We start from the raw sequence: 13,476 nt of genomic DNA on the forward strand, positions 1-13,476 counted from the left end.
CTATCTCTCCTCTCCTTCTAGAACTCCCATTATGCATATGTTGGTATGTTTGATGATGCAACACAGGTCTCTGAGGCCCTATTCATTTTTCTTCTTTCTGTTCCTCAGGCTATAAAATCTCTAAAATCTGTTGTTGAGTCTCTCTAGTGAATTTTTTATTTCAGTTATTGTACTTTTCAACTCCAGAATTTCTGTTTGGCTCTTGTTTATAATTTCTGCCTCTTCATTATATTTCTATTTGATGAGACATCATCCTCCTTTCCTTTCATTCTTTAGCTATGGCTTCCTTTAGATCTGTGGACACGTTTAGAACAGCTGACCTAAAGTCTTTAATGGCAAGTCCCGCACTAGTCTTCCTCAGTGACAGTTTCTATTGACCACTTTTTTCCTGTGAATAGATCATACATTTCTATTTATTTGCACCTCTCATAATTTTTTCTTGAAAACTGGACATTTTAAATAATACAATATGGCAACTCTGGAAATCAATCAACTCTGGAAATCAATCAACTCTGAAAATCAAACTTCTTCCAAGGTTGTTGTCGTTATTGTTGCTGCTGCTGCGCTTTTCATTTTTGTTATTGCTGCTACTGCTGTTTCTGTTTGTTTAGTGACTTTCCTGAAGTCTGCATTCTTTGCCATGTGTGCCTCTAATGTCTCTCCTTGGCTAGTTCAGTGGTCAGCTAATGACTGGACAGAGATTTCCTTTAATGTTTGAACCACTTAGTCTCTCCACCTTTGCTATGAAACTTTGTGTGCGTTGGGGTATGTCTTCAATCCTCCAGCAGCAACTTACAACTTTGCCTCAATTTTTGCTTCTTGCTTGCTCAGAGCCTCAAGGTCAATCAGAGGTTAAGCCCTCTGCAAGTCTTTCTTGGGCGTGTGTACAACCCAGCACATGCATGTGGCCATCTAGAATTCCAGGAATATGCCAGAGCTTTTCCAAACCCTTATGAATATTTCATTCCCCAGTTTTTCCTTTTAAGTGCTTTGATCAGCTTCCTGTTAACTAGTATTGCCATCCCAGGCTGCTGATTGTTTTTGACAAATGCCCTCAGAATAAGGCTGTTGGCACAGTGTAAGCTCTGAACCATGTCTAAAGATAATCCCTAAGAAGAGAGCTTTTCCAGGAAGCCATCAGATCAAATAGTGACAATTCTCTGTGGAGGGGTTTTTTTGGAAAGGTCCAAACTCTTTCTCTCCTTTCCACTGGCTGCCAGGCTGCTGGTTTTCACAGCTACCATGGTTGTAAGACCTTTAGTTTTCAAGTCAACCATGGAGCTGGAGAGAAGGATGGAATAAGGCAAGTTAAAACACTACAAAACTTGCTGTTCCAACCATGATTTAGCCATTTTTTCCTGAATAAATGACATTCAGATTGTTTAAAGCCTTCAGTAAATTTCCAGAGCTCTGAAAAAGTTGATTGTGACAATTTTTGACAATATTCTCTTGCTTCCATGGAGTAGCATATCTTCAGAGGTTCCTATTCCGCCATTCTGGAAGTCCTGCTCTTGGTTTGAGTTTCTGAGTGATTCTTTGTATTTTTTTTAAACCTGGTTTTTGGAGGAAGGGTTTTTCACTGGAAACCATTAGAATTTTCTCTTTGAAGTCAAACATTCATCTATGAGGATCTGTCTCAGCTTTGACCACTCTGTATCAATTTACCTTTCAGTCAGTAAATTCAAGTCTTTCTTTATTTCAGGAGAGTTGTTTTGAATTTTGACCCTAACATATATATATTTTTATTCCATAGTTCAGGTTTCCCTAACCAAGGGGACAGAATGTCCTCCCCTGTGTTGAGTGGCCTCTGTCTTCTTCTACTGAATGCTGCCTGGGTACCACTTGCAATACAAAACAGAACCTCCCTGTGGAGGCTTCTCTGTACCCAAGACAAAGTTTGGAGGCCTATTTGTGTTTCCACATCAACGGTACTTATTCTGGTAATCCTTACTAAAAGGTAAGCATCTAATGCTTCCAAATCTGATGTCATTTAATGACCACCACCACCTTGTGAGATAGATATTCATTTTACAGATGAAGATACTGTGGCTCGGGGCATTTAAAATGACTAGTCCCCTGCCACCCAGCAGGTAAGTCTCAGAAGCAGGATTTATGCGGAGAAATGAACAGCTTCAAATTCCATGTGCTCAGACAGTATGGCACACTCATGCTTGCATCTGCCTCCACCAGGGCATCATCAGTGACCTGGGAGCACCTGCCAGCTCATCGTCCCTGCTACACTGAGACCAACTTAAGGGCCAGATCTGCTTGTCTTATTTAACAGGGTTCCTCTCAGAGCTTAGGATGGTTCAGTGCAATGATAACAAATCATGTGGCACACCTGCCGCCTCTCACCCTCTGGCAGGCACAGAGGGCTTTGCTAAATGCACATGGCATTCTTCCCTTCTATGCCCAGTTAGGACTCTGAATGCTTCTAGACCCAGTTTTTAAAGCAGCCACCACCAAATCTATTGGAGTTGACCTGCAAGTTGAAAGATATCTGCTGTCCCTTATCTAACCTAGTTCATAAAGTAAAGGGGCTGAACTCTGGAAAAAAATGTTGTAGAACAAATGAGGTCCTCATAAAACCAGTAGGCCGAACCCGTGGAACAAATCTAGCCCATCAGAAATTTCCAGGAAAAAAAAAAATCCTCAATAGTCCTAGAATTGGGGAAGTGAGCATGAATCTCAAAAATATCCAGAAACTTCTGGTCTTATGGCCTAATGCCAAGCCAGGTAGCCCTTATCGAATAGCACATTTGCATTTTTGAGCGAAAGAAGCTAATTAAACCTCTTTGGGGTCTGCTTTCCCTATTGTGAACATCCTCATGTCTGATTTTCTAACAAGCTCTCTTTCAACACCTGCTGCCCATAAGCAATTCACGCAACCTCACACCAATGGACCAGGGCATCATCCTGGCGATGGGTGAGTTTGAAAAGACCCGGGACCTCCAAGACTAAGTGGGCTTGAGGTAAGGAAATGTCTCTGTTTGCTGAAAGCCTGGAATTATCCTGAGTGCCCCAGTCCCATGGACCAAGAAAAACCTGTCTCCTCAGGCTTTGATTCCAATACCGGTGGCTGCAGCGAGGATCAGAGGGCAGCTCAGGCCCCCAATAGGAGGGTCCGAACTTTCCCCCGCAGACCTCGGGGAGTCTTCAGCCAAGAAAGATGGATGGCCGGGGACTGTGGAAGGCGGAGCGAGGGATGAGAAATGATGCAGCCCGTAGCCCTAATTGGATTCTGGGTTCCCATGGGGTGTGCTATCACTGCTTACAAATGTGGCCCAGCTGCAGAATTGAGTTATTGACTAAGCAGATTCCTGAGCCATGGATCATCCTGTCCTCCGCAGCGTGATGAAAGACTGGACGCTCCTCAGGGAGACGTCTGCAGCTGCGGGCTTGGAGCGATGCTTTTCTTCTGCTAAAACACGAGAAAAAACAGGCCAGCAAATGTTATCTTAGGCCTGGCTACGTTCCTCACTAGCTCCAAAAATTTGAGAAGGCGGGTGTGGGTGTGTGTGAGTCTGTGTGTGTGTGCACACCACACACGTGTGCACCTATACACGCGGGATCATATAATCAGGGTGAAGAGGTGAAAGTTGATTCCCCCCGGAGCTTCCCCCGAACTGGGTGTATAAAGAGTGTTCTTTGAGGATGGGAAAGCAGGAAGGAGCACATCCCCACACTTCAGCATTCATGTAGTCAATTCGCAAACTTGTTAGAATGTCCTGAACTCAGACGTCATGTCCCAAACCAGGCGACGGAAGGGGAGAGGAGCAACTGCTCACGGAGGGCTTACCACGTGCCATGCATGTGCTGGTTTCACTTTACGCCATTAGTAGGCTGGGTCCATGCCATGCACATCCCTCACTCCCACCTTCCATGAAATTACACCATTAGTGATGCATTCCTTTGGGTCCCTGTAAATTCCCTGGGAGGGAATATAACCACAGCAGTGGAAAAAGCATTGGGGACTCCTTGAGAGACTACTCCAGGTCAACTGTGTGACCTCAGGCAAATCACTCGCCTTCTCTGGACCTGTTTTCTCTGTCATAAAATAAGGGGTGGTGTTCTTCAAGTTCTGGTTTAAACTCTGACTTCTCCTCAGTCATCATTTTGTAATGATGAGGGCAGGTCTCACTCCTGAGCCCATAGAGCAGAGCCAGGAAAAGGCCAGGGTGGTGGGAGGGGGACAGGACGCTGGACTCTGAGCCATCCCTTTGAAGGCTGAGCCCAGGAGGTTCAGACTGTGGCTGCATGGTTCCCCTTACTCCTCCACTGAGCCCACACCCCCCCAGCGCCATGATTTCTGCCCTGGCTCAGACCCTGGTCCACGGAGGTTGGCATGATGAAGAGGGCAAAGTGAAGACAGACAGCCCACCAGCCCTGCCATGACCAGCAGGTGGCCTTGGGTAAGCAATTTCCCTCCTCAGGGCCTCAGCTTCCTCCTCCTCGCTCCTTCGCAGAGACCACTCCTCATTTCTTTCCTAAAGTCTAACCCACTCCTACCACCATCATTTTCTCTCCATCCCTTGGTTATTCTCGGCAGGGAAGTTACTACATCGTGCACTCACTGTCTGTTAGGGGGACGTGGTACCTGCTTCCCCCTAGAACGTGAGCCTCGTAGAGAGGGGCTTTGCCTGTGGTTCGGGTTTAATCTTCAACGCCCACCAGGTGAAGTTCAATGAGTCTTTCCAATCCTAGCAATAACAAAACAGCAAGAATGATACTGATATTCTTGTCCCCGCCCACATCCTGACCCCATACGCAGACCTCACTTTCAGAAGAGAAATAACCCCTGGCTCAGACCCACCCCTGCTGGGAGTGGCGCCCAGGCCAGGGCCGCCCTGTGACCTTGGATTGGACTCTGGCTCGTGGCTCTCGTGCCATCCTGGCCTTCCGCCTGGGTGAGCACTGGCCGCCTGGGCATGCTCCCAGTCAGGGTCCAGCCTTCTTGGGCACGGCCCTCCCACCCACTCTCTCCCGACCCCCAACTGGGCCAGCCTGGAACAAATGCAGGCGGGAGCTCCCTGCCCACCTCTGCTGCCCCTGCCGGTCTCACGCAGCGCTGGCTGAGGGTGCCCGCGCTCTTCAGGCCCCAGAGCAGGATGTGGGGCGGGCTCCAGGTGGCCTTGGTTTTCTATTCACCCAAGGAACGCCTCACTGTCACTCACTGCCATCAGCATGGAGAACACGTGTGGGGCCAGCCAGGAGGCGGGAGGCCTTAGCAACATAGGAGGTGCAGAGCCTGGGCAGGTCGCGAATCTAAGGAAAGGACTGTGATGCTCACTCTCCGTAACTCAGCACCTTATCTCCCTCCCCTTCCCCTGGCCAATGAGACAAGGACAATCCCAGCACAAGCTCCTCCATGCCTTCCGCACGTGGGCTTGCTTGGAGCCTCAAGTCTGGGTGAGGGGAGTGCACAGAGACACTCCACTTTAAGCAAACCCAACCACGTCTATCAGAGAAAAGTAGTTAAATAAAGGGCAGCAACCAACAAACCAGAACCTCATGGCCATTCTGGTCCTAGAGCTTCTAGAGGTAAAAGCACCTTAGAGCATTTGAGGATCAGAGTGGGTAAGTAACTTGACTGAAGTCACGCAGCCAGAAGGCCACAGAGCCAGCATTTCCCCCTGCTGCTTCCCCACATGGCTTCTCTGCTGTTCTCTACTCACTGGCCACTTGCTGCGGGTTGTGTGGGATCAGTCCTGCTGCTGGTGTGCTCAGCAAGCTGACCATTGTGTCACAATGCCCTGCCTCTGGGGTGGCAGGCATCCCAGGTGACACCTCCCTCAGCCAGCCTGGCCCCCACAGTCCTCCAGAAAATACCGCCAGGGCTGTTTCATCCATTATGGGCCCAGAATGCATTTGGTTTTTCCAGGGCCTGTAAAATGTTTGAGACACGAGAAACCATTAGGGACTCTGAGATACTCAAATAAAACTGCAAAGTGTGGTCTTAATAAAATGCCTTACGATATGCAGTCATTTTAATTACATACGTAATTATTTAAATGCCTGTGATACGTGACATTGTGTCAACTAGTGAACTTTCTGTTTTATAGTAGTTACATATAACCTACAGAGTTATATATAAACCACATTTAATGATGTCGGATGTGACAGTTTTATTGTTTGAAATGGGGTGGGTGGAGCCTCCAAAAGATAGAGTGTGGTGGCCTGTGACTTTCTTAAAATGTCTTGACCCACTCGCTTACTCTCAGGTCAGCCGACAGGAACCTGTCCCCTCCCTCGGGGACACGCCTCTTTTTCCAGGACATTCCTCAGTGTCAAAGGTGGCTTAGTCAGACTCGTTTCAGGAGTTGCTAGTGACAGGCCAGAGTGGTTGCCCCACAGGGATGTGCCATGCCCTCCCGGCACTCAGCTTTGGACTTTGGTGCAGACGTACAGGTAACAGGAGCCATTCACTGGGCACCTGCTCTCTGCCAGGCACTGACCCAGACTCCTCACTCATGCCGTCTCACTTGTCCCCCCCGCAGCCACACTGTGTGCTGCCCGGGAGGATGCTGGGGCTCCGAGGGGTCACATGCTCACCCAGGCCCCCCGGCGAGTGAGTGAGCAGCGCTAACTCACAAATCACTAGGTCTGCCCCAAGCAAGTCCAGGCTCTTCTCACTCTATGCTTTTAAAGGGCCCTTCGAATTTTCCATTCCTCTGTTCTTTCCCCTCCTGTTCTGAAAACATCGCTGAAATTTCAGCTCATACATTTAAAATGGAAAGACCTCTAAGGCGGAAGCAAAAGGAGAGGAGAGCTGTTAATGAATGAGAAAGTCCCACACATTCCTGGAAGATGGTGTGGAGAGAAGGAATGAGCAGGCGAATCTGCAGGGCCAAAGGCATCATCGTGGAGGGTTCCGGAGGAGGCGGGAGAGGCCCTCACCACACACGCCACGGGCGGGACGGAGGCTGCAATCACCAGGGCGGCAACACCTCACTCGGAGGGTGAGATGTCGATGCCAGCAGACTTTGATAAGACACACATGTGTATTGTAATGCCCAGAGAAGCCACTATGAAAACTGTACCAATAGATCCACTCTTAAACATAATAAATACATCAAGATAGAACACTAAAAAGTGTTCCAATAACCTATAAGAAGGCAAGAAAAGAGAAACAGAGGAACAAGAACTGTTACCGGCTTAGTTAATGTCAGCCCTGATGTTGGTTCCCCTACAGTGAACCCAGCATATATGGATTAAAACTAAAGGTACACAATCTCAGTTCCCTGGGTCTTTAGTTACACTCATAGGTAAACACTTGTTTCTTTAACCTCTGACTCCCTGAGCTGTACAACCAAGTAGAAGTTACAAATTATTAAAGCCAGATGGTCTCAAGCTGGGCTCCCACTAAAGTAATGGCTAATCCCAGGACCTTGAAGTTCTTTTACAGAGAAACTAATATCCAGAGAATATCAAGAAACCAAAGCTTCCCAGGCCCCAGCTTCTTGGTTTCCTGACGTCAGAGTCTACCTTCCACCATGGAGATACACAGCCAAGGATGCTCATCTGAGAAACCCTTTGTCTCCTCCACTGGAAGCAGCCCCAGACACAGGCCGAGGGGAAAATGCTGACGGTCCCCCTCCCCTACCTAAAACCCAAATAAGAAACCCCTATCGGTTTCTTAACAGGGAGCTAGCAATTTTTGAGGCACTAGCCCTTGCTTTGCTCCCTCTGCCTGGCAAAGGGAAACTTTTCCTTTTTCACTCAAGACTCTGTTCTCAGTATTTGGATTGACATCGAGATCAGAGACCGAACTTTTGGTACCAGAACCACAAGACATAAACATAAAACAAATAATAAAATGCAGATTTAATCCCCAACATATCAATAATTGCCTTAATGTAAATCATCTAAATGTCCCAAGCATGACAGAGATTCGCAGAGTGGATTTAAAACAAAAATAAAAACAAAAAAAGACCCAACTATATGCTGTTTACAAAAATCTCACTTCAGAGCCAACCCCATGGCCTGGTGGTTAAGTTCAACACACTCCACTTCAGCAGCCCGGGTTCGGTTCCCAGGCATGAAGCTACACCACTTGTCTGTCAGTGGCCATGCTGTGGTGGCGGCTCACAAACAAAAAAAAGAGGAAGATTGGCAGCAAATGTTGGCTCAGGGCAAATCTTCTTTGGCAAAAAAACAACAACAACAACAACAACAAAAAACCTCACTTCAAATTCAATGACAGAGGTAGGTTGAAAGTGAAATGATGGAAAAAGATATAGAGTGCAAACATTAATTTTAAAAATTAGGTGTAGCTATATTCATATCTGATAAAGGAAACTTTAGAACAAGAGAAATTACTAGAAGCAAAGAGCGACATTATAAAATGATAAAACAATCAATTCAAGTGGAAAACATAACAATCCTATTCGTGTAGACACCAAACAATAAGCCTCAAAACACACAAAGCAGAAACTGATGGAGCCGAAGGAGAACCATGGAAATCCAAAATTAGAGTTGGGGCCTTCAGCATCTCTGAGAAACTCACAGACCTGCTGCTCAGAAAATCAGGACAGATACAGAAGATCTGAGCAACACAATCAACCAAAAGGATTTAATTGACACACACAGAACGATCCATCCAACAACAGCAGAATACACTTTTTTTTCACGTATACCTGGACCATTCACGAAGATAGACCATATCCATAAAACAAACCTCCACATGTTTAAAAGAATTGAAATCTTACATAGTACGTTCTCTAAACATAATGGGATAAAATTAGAAATCAAAAACAAAGACAACAGGAAAATCTGTAAACACTTCGAGGTTAAACAACACACTTCTAAACAATCCATAGGTGAAAGAGGAACTCTCTAAAGAAATTTTTTAAATACATAAAACTAAAAAAAAAACTAAAAACACAAGATACCAAAATATCAAAAAAAACTTATCAACACATCATAGATTACAACATATCTTAAGCAATGCTGAGAGGGAAATTTATAGCACTAAATACTTAGATTAGAAATGAAGAAAGTTCTCAAATCAATAATCTAAGTTCTGACCTCAAGAACACAGAATAATATGCCCAAAGCAAGCAGAAAGAAGGAAACAATAAAGACAAGAGCAGAAATCAAAGTGAAAATAGAAAAACAACAGAGAAAATCTAGGAAACAAAAATCTGATCCTTCAAAAAAAAATAACATTAATAAATCTGAGCAAGCTGAAAAAATACAAAAGAAGAAACAAATCATAAATATCAGGAATGAAACAGGAGACATCAGTACAGATGCTGTAGCTATTTAAAAGATGATAAGAGCATGATACGAACAATTTTACATTCCTAAATTTGAAACTTTCAATAAATGAACAAGTTCCTCAAAAATAAGAAACTGCCAAAAGAAAACCAAGTTGAAACAGGCAATCTGAATAGCCCTATAACCATTAAAGAAGTTTAATTAATAATTTAAAAGCTCTGGTAAAGTAAATCTCCAGGCCAAGATGGTTTCTCTTGAGAATTCCATTAAACACTTAAGGAAGAATTAACACCAATTTTACACAAGCTTTTCCAAGAAAGAGAAAAGGAAAGAACACTTCCCAACCCATTTTGGGGGGCCTGTATTACCCAGATACAAACCAAAGACAAAAAGAAAAAGAAAATAATATCTCTTGTGAGCTTCTGCCAAAAAATCCTTGACAAAACATTAGCAAATCCAATCCAATAATGTATAAAAAGAATTAGACCCCACAACCAAGTAGGATTTATTCTAGATATGAAAGGCTAGTTCAACATTTGAAAATCCATTAATGTTATCGATCATATCCACAGGCTAAAGAAGAAAAATCATGTGATCATACAAATTTATGCAGAAAAAGCATTTGACAAAATCCAACATCCATTGATGATAAAAACTCTTGGCAAGTCAGGATAGGGAAACTACCTCAAATTGACAAAGGACATCTACAAAAGAACACTACAACTACCGTCATACTTAATGGCCAGAAACTATATATTTTTCCTCTAAGACTAAGAACAAAACAAAGATGTCCACTCTCAGCACTCTTATTCAATACAGTACTAGAAATTTTATGACTGCAATAGGTCATGAAAAGAAATAGAAATACAAATTGTAAAGGAGGAAATAAAACTGTTCCTATTGCAGATGACACGATTGTCTATGTAGGAAATCCCAAGAAACCTAAAAAACAAAAAACTAACTAAACCCATCCAAACTCTCAGAATCAATGAATGATTTCAGCAAGGTTGTAGGATACCAGAGCAACACAAACATCAATCTCAAAACTGAACAATATAAAAAAAACTCAGTAAAAAAAAAATGACAAAATATTTGGACGGAAAAAAAGGCATACAGATCTCAAATAAGCACATGAAAAGATACACAACCTCACTAGTTATTAGGGAAAAGCAAGTTAAAACCACAATGGTTTTAATGTCTACAATTTTAAAATCTGACATTGTTGCTGGTAAGGCTATAGGCCAACTGGAGCTCTCCTATATTGCTGGTAGGAATGCAAAACGGTGCAATCATTCTGGAAAAGGGTTTGTCACTTTCTTATAGAATTCAACATACACTTAAAATATGACCCAGAAATTCTCCTCCTAGATATTCATTACAGACAAATAAAAATTTATGTTCATTCAAAACCTGTATACAGATGATCAGAGAAGCATCGTCCGTAATTGCCCAAAGATGGAAACACCCAACTGTCCTTCAGCAGGTGTGTGGATAAACTGTGCCATGTCTATAAGTGGAATACTACTTAATGACAAAAGGAATGAGTGATTGATACCTGAAACAGCATGGATGAATCTCAAAGGCCTTATGCCAAGTGAAAGATGCCAGTCTGAAAAAGTTACATACATATTTGTCACATAAATGAAAACATTTATGTTTTCATTTATGTGACAGGCTAAAAACTGCAAAACTATAGAGACAGGGAGTAGATCGAGAGCCGCCCCCGGGAAGGACGGTAGATAAAGGGGTAGCACAAGGAAACTTTTTGGATGGTGAAGCTGCTCCAAGGCCTGATTGTGGTCCTTTAAAACTCATAGAACTGTATACCACCTCCAAAGGGAATCTCACTGTGTGTAAACTAAAACAAACTCTAAAAAGAAAAAGCAAATTATATGCCTTCTGATGCGATACAATACAAAATTCACAGAAACATCTATCAAGAAAAAAATATTCAATATACGCCTATCGTATGATCCAACCATTTCATTCCTAGGTATTTTCCCAAGAGGGAGGAAAGTATATGTCCACATAACTGGAACAACTCAACGTCCACCAAGACCATTCACCTTACACAGAGTGTTTGTGATAATTAAAAAACAACTCTAGTATATCCATGCGATGGAATACTACTCAGCCATAAAAAAGAATGTATGCACAACATAGATTAATCTCAAAATAATTGTGCTTAGTAAAATAAGTAAATAAAGCCAGATAAACAGGCATACATGGGGTATGATTCCATTTATATAAAAGTCTAAAAAATCACTGGAGATGAGGGTGGGAGGGAGGAATGGATTACAAATGGGCACAAGGATACTCTGAGAGGCAATGGAGATGTTCATTATCTTGGCTGTGGTGATGGTTTTATGGGTGTGCACATATGTTAGCACTCATCAAGTTGTGTACTTTAAATAGATGACATTTATCGTATATCAATTTTATACCTCAGTGAGCTCTTTAAATTTAAAAACAAGAGGAAAGGAAAATGTGTAGCTGACAGAAGCTGAGGTATGAAATTGCGTTTAAAATGTGAAGAGAAGTATGGTGGATAGAATAATGGCCACCCCAAAGATGTCCACGTCCTAGTCCCTGGAACCCATTAGTAAGTAAATAGCATGGCTGTGGTATAGTAAAAAAGGAATATTTGATCTTCGTCCCTGGTTCCTGGCACAGAGCTCCTAAAATTCTCGAAATTTTCTGAGTCATGGGAGTGATAGGAACATCTTTTGTTATTGATAACATGCTCCTTTCAACCTGACCTGAGTTTATGCTAATAAAGTGACTCTCAGAGGGCCCCCAGATAACTTCAGGATGGCAGCTGGTCCCAGTGAAACCAATGTGATTAGAGGGTTGAAACTTTCATCCCAACCTCCAACCTCAGGGGCTAGAAATTGAGTTCAATGACCAGTGGCCAAAGATTTAATCAGCCATGACTACTTAGTGAAACTTCCATAAAAACCCCAAACAAAAGTGTTAGGAGAGCTTCCAAGTTGGTGAGCACATCAACGTGCAGGGAGGATGGTGCGTCCCAGCTCCATGGGGCAGTAGCTCAGGACACTTTCAGACCCCGTCTATGAACCTCTCCATCTGGCTGGTCATTTGTATCCACTATAATAAACTTTAACTGGAGCATTTTCCCCTGTTCTGTGAGTTGTTCTAGCAAACCCGGGGGAAGGGGTTGGAACCCCCAAATTTGTAGCAGTTAGACAGAAGTGTGGGTAACCCGGGGACCTGGCACTTGCTACTGGCCTCTGAAGTGGGGACAGTCCTGTGAGATCTGAGCTAACTCTGAGTAGTTGGTGTCAGAATTGAGTTGAATTGTAGGTCACTGAGTTGGTGTCAGAGAACCAGAGATTTGGTGTTGATATTGGAGAATGATGGAACTGACTGGTGTTGGAAAAGGCGCCACACCTTGGGTGTCAGAAGCAGCGTCAGACAGAACATCACAATGGCAAAGGAAATTAAGGCAAGATGGAATTAGATTGTTAGTGAACTAATTTTGAAATAGAACGAGTATCCTGGACTATCCAGGTGGGTCCAATGTAATTCCAAAGGTCTTTAAATGGAGACACGGGAGGCAGAAGAGACAGTCAGAATGATCCCACATGAGAAGGATCGAGCCCCATTGCTAGCGACGGAGTTGAAGGAAGGAGGTCATGGGCCAAGGAAGCAGGCAGCCGCCAGAGGCTGGAAAGGGCAAGAAAATGAATTCTCCACGCCAGCCTCCAGAAGGGGCACAGCCCTGCGGACATCTCCATTTTAGCCCAGCGAGACCCAGTTCAGTCTTCTGACCTCCAGAACTGTAAAATTTGTGATGTTTTAAGCCACTCAGTTTGTGGTAATGTTTTTATAGCAGCCGTAGGAAAAGAATACAGGAAGAATAGTCGCTAATTCTCACCTTCTATGTGATGGGGTGTTCCATATGCCATGATTAGCCCTGTAGTCATCAGAAAGCTAATATATTTGGTTGAAGCTAATAAAGAGATGTTCAGGCTCATGAAGCTGTGAAGGTCAAGAGGCGAACTAGGCTCCAGGTGAGACAAATCAAACAGTCTTTCCACCAACAGAACTCAGTCTCTCTCGTTATCTCCCTTTCTCACCACTACAGGCCTCTGCATTGGTTTTCTCAGGTAGGATGTCTCTCCACATGGTGGCCCAGAGGAACCCTACAGGACAGAATTTTCCACTTCCATCCTGGAGGTAATGCTGAGAAAAAGAGAGCAGTTTGAGCAGCCAAAGTGCTGGAGAGGCTGCTTA

General features: G+C 43.9%; 1 long non-coding RNA gene across 1 annotated transcript; it reads right to left on the bottom strand.

The window, feature by feature from the left end:
• Positions 1-1,660: 1,660 nt before the first annotated feature.
• On the bottom strand, positions 1,661-5,696 carry LOC139082876 (uncharacterized). The gene is made up of 4 exons (XR_011539214.1): positions 5,552-5,696; positions 4,598-4,700; positions 3,276-3,421; positions 1,661-3,184 (listed from the first exon to the last, which is right to left on the bottom strand). It is a non-coding gene; the product is annotated as an uncharacterized lncRNA (long non-coding RNA).
• Between the last annotated feature and the right edge of the window lie 7,780 nt (positions 5,697-13,476).

The sequence above is a fragment of the Equus przewalskii genome, chromosome 1 (genome assembly GCF_037783145.1).
Source record: "Equus przewalskii isolate Varuska chromosome 1, EquPr2, whole genome shotgun sequence".
NCBI classification, from domain to species: domain Eukaryota; kingdom Metazoa; phylum Chordata; class Mammalia; order Perissodactyla; family Equidae; genus Equus; species Equus przewalskii.